Genomic DNA, 10,037 nt, shown 5'->3' on the forward strand with positions numbered 1-10,037 from the left:
TTTGGTGAATTTTTTATATCTGTTGATGTAAATATAAAAAAGAAGATGTGGTATGATTGCCAATGAGACAACTCTCCACACATGCACAAGAGACCAAATGACACAGAAATTAACAGCTATAGGTCACAGTACGGCCTTCAACAATGAGCAAAGCCCATACCGCACAGTCAGCTATAAAAGGCCCAGAAATGACAATGTAAAACAATTCAAACAAGAAAACTAACGGCCTATTTTATGTAAAAAAATGAACAAATATAACAAATATGCAACACATAAACAAACGACAACCACTGAATTACACTTTTATAGGCTCCTGACTTGGGACAGGCACATACATGTACATACAGAATGTGGCAGGCTTAAACATGTTAGCGGGATCCCAACCCTCCCCCTAACCTGGGACAGTGGTGTAACAGTACAATATAAGAAAGAACTATAAAAATCAGTTGAAAGAGGCTAAACTCATCAGATGGATAAATACAAATACAAGTGGACGTGGTCGGGTAGTTGTACATCCAAACAACAAAAAGACACTAAGTACAAATCTGAGAGTACTCGCAGTTACTGACAGCTAGTTCAAAGCCACTAACAACTGATAAAAAAATCTTGCATCTAAGACTAAATTATCAATCCGTAAGCTCCCTTTAGAATTTTATAAATTTTAGATTTTACATTTCTGAGTTGTGGGGTTTTATTCATTAAAAAAGGGGGGATTTTCCAGTTTTTGGACAACAACTCAAAAATGCTTTAAGCAGTTCACATGAAACTTTGGTGAATTATTTATAGCTATTGATGTAATCTCCCTATTGATTTTCATAAATTTCAAATATGACATTGAGAAGAAATTGAACTTTATTTGTTTATAGTCTGGCAACAGATTTATTAAGTATTGCACAACAGCACGGTGTATTGCACAACAGCAAGAAATCTTTAATTGAATATAAATTCAATTCATATAACCGATTTCAAGTTCATTGACTACATTTATTCAGAAACTATAATATGTCAAATATTTAATTACAATCCAAATTCAGACCTGTATCAAGCTTGAATATTGTGTCCATTTTTGCCCCAGCTGTTCAGGGTAGTACCTCTGCGGGTGTATCCAGCTGCGCTCAGCGAATCAGTTTATTTCTTAATTAAGAACTCCTTTTTATACTACCGCAAAAAAATTTTGTGGTCGTATATTGGTATGACGTTGGCGTCGTCGTCGGTGTCGTGATCCGAAGACACATTAGTTTTCGCACTCTAACTTTAGTTTAAGTGAATGGATCTCAATGAAATTTTAAAATAAGGTTCAATACCACAAAAGGTAAGTGGGGATTGATTTTGGGGGTTATGGTACCAACAGTTGAGGAATTAGGGGCCAAAAATAAGCATTTTTGTAACTTCCAGACATAATTTGTGTGTAAGTGTATGGATCTCACAAGGTTCCATATCACAAAGGGAATGCTGGGATTGATTTTTGGGGGTAATTGCCTCCAAATTTTAGGAATTAGGGGCCAAAAAGGGGTAAAAAACAAGCATTTTCCTAGTTTCATGACAATAACTTGTGTGCAAGTCTATGGATCTCTCTGACATTGTATCACAAGGTTCCATATCACAAAGGGAATGCTGGGATTGAATTTGGGGGTAATTGCCTCCAAATTTTAGGAATTAGGGGCCAAAAAGGGGCAAAAAACAAGCATTTTTCTAGTTTCATGGCAATAACTTGTGTGTAAGTGTATGGATCTTTATGAAATCGTACTACAAGGTTCCATATCACAAAGGGAAAGCTGGAATAGAGTTTGGGGGTAATTGCCCAAAAACTTTAGGAATAAGGGGCCAAAAATAAGCATTTTTCTAGTTTCCAGACAATAACTTGTGTTCAAGTGTATGGATCTCTCTGAAATTGTACTGCAAGGTACCATACCACAAAGGGAATGCTGGGATTGATTTTGGGGGTAATTGCCTCCAAATTTTAGGAATTAGGGGCCAAAAAGGGGAAAAAAACAAGCATTTTTCTAGTTTCATGACAATAACTTGTGTGTAAGTCTATGGATCTCTCTGACATTGTATCACATGGTTCCATATCACAAAGGGAATGCTGGGATTGATTTTGGGGGTAATTGCCTCCAAATTTTAGGAATTAGGGGCCAAAAAGGGGCAAAAAACAAGCATTTTTCTAGTTTCATGGCAATAACTTGTGTGTAAGTGTATGGATCTTTATGAAATTGTACTACAAGGTTCCATATCACAAAGGGAAAGCTGGGTTTGAGTTTGGGGGTAATTGCCCTAAACGTTTAGGAATTTGGGACCAAAAAGGGGCCAAAAAACAAGCATTTTTCTAGTTTCCAGACAATAACATGTGTTCAAGTGTATGGATCTCTCTGAAATTGTACTGCAAGGTACCATACCACAAAGGGAAGGCTGGGATTGAGTTTTGGGGTGATGAATCATAAGGGGGTTCAAAAAATTTGGGGGGGGATTCTTTTTCCTTTTTTTTCTTTAAAATTTTCCATTTTAAATTGGTTATTTCTGATTTATATATAAAAGCAAATAATAATGATATGGTTTGAATAGGTAAATTAATTTTTTTTAAGTATCTTAGACCACTTTCATTCTGTGTCAGAAACCTATGCTGTGTCAAATATTTAATTACAATCCAAATTCAGTGCTGAATCAAGCTTGAATGTTGTGTTCATACTTGCCCCAACTGTTCAGGGTTCGACCTCTGCGGTCGTATCAAGCTGCGCCCCAGCGGAGCATTTTATTTCATTCATAAATTACTTTATGCTTGGAAATATAATTTTGCTTGGAGTTGAAAGAGTTGACATGTTGCAATGTACATTTACTCTACATAGTTCTATGGTACCAAATCAAAAGTTTATATAAAGAAAGAAGTCAAAGGTTTCCCATCATAGTTTAGTTACATACATTTTTTTAATACCTGAGGTCGTTGAATATAGATCATTATATAAATAAGGAGATGTGTTATGATTGCCAATGAAAAAACTAAGGATTTTCTTATCCAAGGAATAGATTTCCTTAGCTGTATTTGGCACAACTTTTTGGAATTTTGGGTCCTCAATGCTCTTCAACTTTGTACTTGTTTGGCTTTGTTACTATTTTGATCTGAACGTCACTGATGAGTCTTATGTAGACGAAACACACGTCTGGCGTATTAAATTATAATCCTGGTACCTTTGATAACTAATTTGACTATAAACATAGATAAAAAAGGTACAAACTGGACATAATGCACTAGTTCATAAACAAGTGAGAACAATCGCCTTCATATAGTGCTCAGAATATGACATAGAGAACTCTAAATCTTAAATACTGAAAGCCACCTCTGATAAGTACACTGTACTATGCAAGATAATGATATAACTGGACTTAAAATACACACAACCTGTAATTAACTGCCTTTACAGCGCTTTCGTGCTTTGATTTTTGTGATTTTGTCTGTTTTTTCTTAATACTAAAAGTACATGTAGTAGATAAACTATATGTACTATGCAATGATTCACAAATGTAAGGAGTACATGTCTGTCTGGCAGTTGTCATTGACCACATTTGCAAGGTTCATTGGTCAATGGTAAGTCCTCTTTTAACATGCTACATTGTATAATCAATAGGTTATTATATTTGGTGTATGGTATGATTATTAAATGTATATATTGAAATATTAAGTAAAAAGATGTGATATGATTGTAAATGAGACACTCCACAAGAGACCAAATAACACAGAAATAAACAACTAAATGTCACCATACAACCTTCGACAATGAGTAAAACCTATACTGCATAGTTGGGTATAAAAGGCCTCCAAATGACAAATGTACAATTTAAAACAATTCAAATGAGAAAACTAGCGGCATGATTTATGTACAAAATAATGAATGAAAAACAAATATGCCTGTCTTGCAGGGTCTATCTGAACTTAACCTCATGTTCATGGTTTTGTCTGTTACTGGCATACTATATATATGTTTCAAAATAGTTGGTAGATGGGGTGATTGTAACAGAGGCGGATTTAGGGGGGAGGGACCATTTGTTGATTATATAGGTAATCACTGAAGCGTGACTGGAGCAGGCCTCTCTTAGGCAGTCCCCCTACCCCTTTCATGAAAAATTGTGGTTCTGCCACTGTGTAAGGCTGGCTTGGATTGGTTTATCTGATCATTTTCATGATCATTGATAATATCAATTTTTTCTGATACTTGTAGTAAAACTTAATCTTTAGGAATATCAACCTTAAACCAATCATGAATGGTGATTAGTAAAGCAGGTGAGACATTTCAGCTTGTGCACTCTTGTTAACACAAAAATTATATGGACTGCTGCCACTAGAAAATGAATGGACAATGCATGCTTGGTATGGAAGAAGTTCCTCCTTTTTACCCTACGAGGCTGCGTATTTATCTCGGGGTGGGTGGGTGTATTTCCTATATTCAAGGTGATAGGACGTGTCGCTGGAATAGGTCACCTTTTCAAGCTTGAAAATATGTGAATAGGTCGGGAAAACTCAAAAATATATGATAAGGTCAATAAAGTTTCCATAACTTTTTCCGTCTGTCATCTCTCTTGGTGTTCCCGGGTGTGATTTTATCAACCAAATTTTCTCTTTTAACACTGGTATTCTAGTCTTATATTACACTACATGAAACTCAAGCATTATAGGGAAAAGATTACATTTTTACCTACGCAATATATGAAAAGTTATACATTTTTGAAATATAAATTATATGCAAAAGGTGGGCCTAAGCGGCACCCCTATCAATTAAGTATTGAAGTGCTCCCCCCCCCTCCTTACGATACCCTACGATATGAAAATAAGGAGATGTGGTATGATTGCCAATGAGACAACTATCCACCAAACTTCAAATTTAAAAGTCATCTCCATATTATCATCATAGGCCGATAATTACGTTTCTTTGCAGCTAGCAGGTGGGGCAAACCAGTGTTCACACGTCATTAAAAAAGTCAGTTTCATTTATATTTCTTGCCGCAATGACACACTGCACTTTATTTTTTTTTAAATCGAGATCTTCCCTTATTAGCTTCCCTTTTGAAAAGAACGCATGTCAAAAAGTAAGACAGAAGTTAAAAGTTTGCCAATATCACCGACTAATATAGCGTCCCTGTGTACTGGGCGCGGAGTTTTTAAATAACAATCCCAACTTTTCCTGAACCTAGTAAGTAGTATAGATTTTGTTTATATATAATGTCTTTAACTGGTAGTGTTTGGAACTGCCCGGTAGACTGCGGATGTGTGTCCTAGGCAAAATCCCGACTTGGTCAAACCTAATATTTTGCGCTTCTCCGCAAAGCATGCGGTATTGAGGGATAATAGCATATACCGATATATAAGGTCGGAATACTAGTAAGGTCCCGGTTGCTTTTGACCAATTTTCATCTACATGATCAAAGGTGGAAATCTGCAAATTATTGACGTGTCTGGTTTTTTTTCTGCGTAAAACAAAAAATGTGTTGCTCCAGTTCCGTTAGACTATTATAATAACTCATTCTTAATCAATTATTTTAGTTTTTACGCTGATATTTCCTCTTTTTTTTAATGCGAACTCTGTTGGCATATTGAAAGATACAACAGAAAATAGAAAATTAACAAATTAACAAATATCGAAATAAGTAAAAGGAAAATATCATAAATAGAAAACATTGGCCCCGAGATCTCATGTTATAGGACTAGAGTTCCAAAAATCATAGAATCATGATACGAGAAAATTTGTTAGATATACTTCCGTGCCCATTATTTGATAAAGTATATAAATCTTTAAATAAAAATGTTATGTGTGACTGTCAAGTATTTAGTCTTTGTTTGAAAATTGTAATGTCCAAATTTTTTTTGGAAAATAAGAAATACTTAACTATTATCAAAATTTTGCAGTGTTAAAATATTTCACATACTCCGGAATTGTTATGTTCAAAAATGTATGGCAAATAAAAAATACGTAACTATTATCAAAATTTTGCAGTCGGAAAATATTTCACATACTCCGGAATAAGATCCTACCAATTCTTGGAAATGAAGATATTTCAAGTAAAAAAGAAATGTATGACAGTAACAAAATGTTATAATACGCCAAGCGGATAAAACGGTTAAAAGCTCATTAGAGCTTATGTTGACTCTATTTGTATACTTTGCCGACTCTAAAAAACGCTTATTTACTATTATTTATTTATTTATTATTTATAGCGTGCAGATGATACCCGATGCCTTTATACTATAATAGCATACTATATGGGTTTTACTTGTTTTTGAAAGCCCATAGGCTAGGCGGATCCAGGGGGAAAAGGGGGGGGGCTGGGAGGGCCCGACCCCCCCCCCCCCCCCCCTTTGTTGGAAAAAAATTGGTTGATTATACAGGGAATCACTGAAGAATGACTGCAGTGGCCCCCCTTAGGTCAGTCAGTGAGCCCCATCTTACAAAAAGTTCTGAATCCGCCACTGAAGCCGTAAGGTGACATGCAGTTGTTTACATCGCTATCCTTTGTTTACGGTTAAACGTTGTTAAACGTTGTGTCATTGGCAAAATATTTTCATATATATATATATATATATACTAATACATCTAAAAGACATCTTTTGATATATTCAACCAGTGTTTAAATGAAAATAGGGTGCGAACGGATCCAAGGGGCGAACGCACCAGATACAGTCGTACATGTCAATATTTATATTTTCTTTTTTTTAATGTTATGCTTTAATATATCATGTATAATTCTGTCCTTTTTATGTGAAAAATAAACAAACCACTCTGTAGTCTTAACCGTACGTATAATTTCATGTTTTGTAGAACGTTTTGCATGGTTTGTTGACATCGGGGAAAGGTTGCTTTCATACACGCCCGCGTTCCAATGTCGTCAAAACTATTTTTGAGAAAACCCCTCAAAGCGACCGTTTCCAAGGCGCTCGTCGTTAGAAACATGCGTTAAAATATGCGCACTGTTAAAGGGCCGAGCCACCTTAACTAGATCTAGCTTATTTTTAAAATAGCTGTTGCTTCCTTTTCTTTCTTTTGTCACGGAGAAGGATTTATAAAATTCCTCTGTACATAATACTCAATACTTTATTAAGCACAAATTACACCCATAAGACGGTTAAAAGCATAGTAATGATTGCAATTAATATTAACACTCTATCATTATGACATAATACTGCAATCACATTTAAATTTGTAAGTCATGTTTTCAAAAAATCAATTTTTGGTTATGTACAGTATGACACGGGGGGGTCTCTTCCTATATGAAGGTATAAACATATGTGCCGATGGAATGGTTCCCTTTTTTGATACGTGAAATATATCAATGGGATGCAATTTAACCGATGAAATATATCAATAGGTAGTAAATTGACCAATTGTGATATATATCAATGGGTCATAATTTTTCAGTTTGTTGTGCAACGATCTTCACTGAATTTCCCAAACTCTTTGTCATTAAAATTTCCACATCTGCTGAAACTTATTGACACAAGTTTTGTTATTGATCAAATTTTATTACACTGTCACAATACACCTTATCGCTATTCCCGGCTGACCCGAGAATCTGTCCCGCTTGAACTTTTGACGTCATACAACAATCACTTTTCCATTGTGGCGTCAGATATTTTGTATTGTGACGTCAAAATTTTACGGGAACCTGTGTGATGTCCAGTAATGGCGGACAAATAGCGATAAGGTGTATTAATAATCTTTACCCACTAGAGTGTATAGTAAAAAAAAAGGTCACATATCGAACCTTTTGCACTTATTGCGTAATAAATCGATCTATTTGCACTAATTTTGTTGCGTTTATTCTCATTGTGTGTCTTGCTTAATTTTAAATTCTGAAAGAATTTGATTGCCAAATATAAAAATTATACTGAATGGGTTATGATTTCGCTGTGAAATATATCTATAGGTAGGGATTTCACAATTATCTAATATATATGAATGGGGGGCGTTTTTTAAATCCCAGCGGCACAACTGTACCCAAAATCCCATGTTGAGACCCCCCGTGCAGTATGATTTATTTGATATACAGTTAGGATCATATTGTCTCGATATTTCGGAAAAGACAGGAAACTTTTTTTCTTTTCTTTTTTGATAATTCGGACGTTTCATAGCCAACATTGGCCTCTGGACGTTTTAAGGAAAACCCAATCAATCAAAAAACCAACCAATCAAAAGTGTTAAGGTAGATCGGGTGTCTTTTTCTGAGCATAATATCGAGAATGGAAATGGGGAATATCATTATTGGGCATGTTTCAAAAATACTTTGTTTTAAAAATGGTTGACCAAGTATCATTCAATATTCAACAGAAACAGCTAAAACTTGAAATTTTAATATTAAACTATTAAAAAAATAAGTGTATTTAAAATTTTCAGAAAAAAATCCTTTTTAGAACTGATAAAAACAAATATTTGCTAGGACAATTTGTGTTTTTTTTGATTTTTCAAGAAAATAACGCCCATGACCCCCTATTCTTACATTTGATATTTTTGAAGTATAAATGAAAAGCAATTGTATCATTGAATTTTAACCAATTCTACCGTTTGATGTTTCCTTAACAAGGAAAAATTAAGTTTCCCCTTACTTACTTACTTAATCCTCTTCATGTTCTTGAACATATATGGCATCAACAAGAGAGCTCGTTCTATCTTTCGCGATTTTCTCTATCTGATTCCAGGTGTAACCATGTCTTTTTATCTCTCCTGTTATGTCTCTTTTCTATGTGTCTTTATGTCTACCAGGCTTTCTTGTCCCTTGTGGTGTCCATGTCAGCACTTTTTTCACATGCCGGTTGTTACCATTCTCAATATATGTACAATATATCAAGTTCACCTACTTCTGATGATCTCATTTACTATATTCATCACACTTGTTCTTTCTGGTAGTTAACTGTTCGTAATATTTATCATTTGGCCATCTGATGTTAACAATTCGTCTCAAACAGCGTCCCTCAAATCCTCTAACTCGACTTTCTAATTTTTGAGTTGTTCTCCATGTTTCTGAACCGTTAGGCAGAACTGATCTAAAGTTTCTCCTATATAACACATATAAAATAACTGAGATTTCGTTAATTTCAATGTATTTTAACGAAAACACAAGATCAGTGACTCCCAATTTTTATACTGAAATTTGAAAGAAGTCTTTTACAGAAGTTTAAGAAAAATCTATCATCGAAAATTTAGACACCCCAGCTACCTTAAGTGGTTTTTTATTTGTTTTATTTTTGTATTAAAAAATAAGTTATTGTTCTCATCAGTCGCTAGTGAATTATTGCAAATCTAAATTAGAATAGGAATCTCGTGGTCCAAACATTTGATCTGAGCCATAGTACGCACTGTTACCAGAGTCAAATGCAAAGCCATGCTTGTAAATAACAAAATATTGTGATTGTTTTTTAGTGACTGTATTTAAAGAGATCGTGTTTGGCAAGAATATTTGATCTAATATACGAATATAAAATTAATAAAGAAACAATACACGTGTGACAGTTATTATATTAATCATACTCTGGAGAGAAAAAAAGATAGGTTGTTTTTTTGTCATTCGATAAATTTTTAATGAAGTTAGTTCAATAATAAGTAAATATGATATCGAAACTATAGTTTTCATTCTTAATAAAAATGCATTGTAATTTTAACGACAATGTTTGCTCCTGGGATTTGTTTCCTCTTTTAGATTTTATTGACGAAGATTATGGGCCGTGAGGAATAAGGTGAAAATATTCATTAATCTTTAACAGACACCATAAAAATGTGAATGAACTTTGACTCGTTAAATATGGGAGCTTTCAAAGAAAGACTTTGAAAATAATTTTACAATATATAGGAAGTCCTGTATTGTTATGAATCACAGTTTATGGCCAAACTCGGCAAAGGTCCGTTTAAATTATATTTAACCAATACTTAATTACCGTTACCTTGATGACATTTTTGTTTAAATAATCAAGTATTTTCGAATTTTACTGCGGAAAGAAATAATTGTCCTTTTTAGTCTAGATTTGGATATATCAGTTTAAAACGGGAAATTGTTTACTAGAA

Source organism: Mytilus californianus, unplaced genomic scaffold (genome assembly GCF_021869535.1).
Source record: "Mytilus californianus isolate M0D057914Y unplaced genomic scaffold, xbMytCali1.0.p SCAF_5, whole genome shotgun sequence".
NCBI classification, from domain to species: domain Eukaryota; kingdom Metazoa; phylum Mollusca; class Bivalvia; order Mytilida; family Mytilidae; genus Mytilus; species Mytilus californianus.